Genomic DNA, 514 nt, shown 5'->3' with positions numbered 1-514 from the left:
GCTGCGGACATCGGGGCAGAGAGCGGGGCCGGCAGGTCCCGGTAGGGGGCGGCAAAGAGCTGGTGACAAGGAGCTTCGTTCTCGCGCAGAGGGTGAGGAAGAAGGGGGTTAGGGAGGGTCCCAGCTGGATAGGGGATCCGAGTAAGGTGAGACCCCGAGGCCAGGGATTCAATGAGAGGGTGCATCGCGGCAGAGGCTGCATGGATGGCGTCCTGCTGTTGCAGGTGTGAGTGGATGTGCAAGTGCTGGTGGTGGTGGGGGGGGGGTCACGTTGAGCATCTGCAGCCGCGCCAGCAGGTCGTCGTCCAGGGCTGCCACCCTTTCCGCGTGCTGCCGCTCGGGCCGCCAGCCACTCCGCGTAGGACATGTCCGGACGCAGGGCTGGCCCGGCCGCCAGAGCCAGCCGCTCTCGCTCCAGGGGAAGGGGAAAGGGTGCAGGCCGGGCGGGCCAGGCTGCAGGGCCAGGCCCCCGTGTCGCGGGAAGGGATCCAGGCCCCGCCCAGGGACCCCGTGC

The 514-nt window shown here is 69.6% G+C and overlaps 1 pseudogene; it reads right to left on the bottom strand.

Moving 5' to 3' along the window:
• Positions 1-5: 5 nt before the first annotated feature.
• On the bottom strand, positions 6-507 carry LOC110595604 (annotated as a pseudogene).
• Positions 508-514: the final 7 nt, after the last annotated feature.

Source organism: Carlito syrichta, unplaced genomic scaffold (assembly GCF_000164805.1).
Source record: "Carlito syrichta isolate Samal-C Ts95f unplaced genomic scaffold, Tarsius_syrichta-2.0.1 Scaffold87707, whole genome shotgun sequence".
In the NCBI taxonomy this organism is placed as follows: domain Eukaryota; kingdom Metazoa; phylum Chordata; class Mammalia; order Primates; family Tarsiidae; genus Carlito; species Carlito syrichta.
The sequence above is the reverse complement of the archived record's forward strand: the minus strand, read 5'-3'. Positions and strand labels throughout refer to the sequence as shown.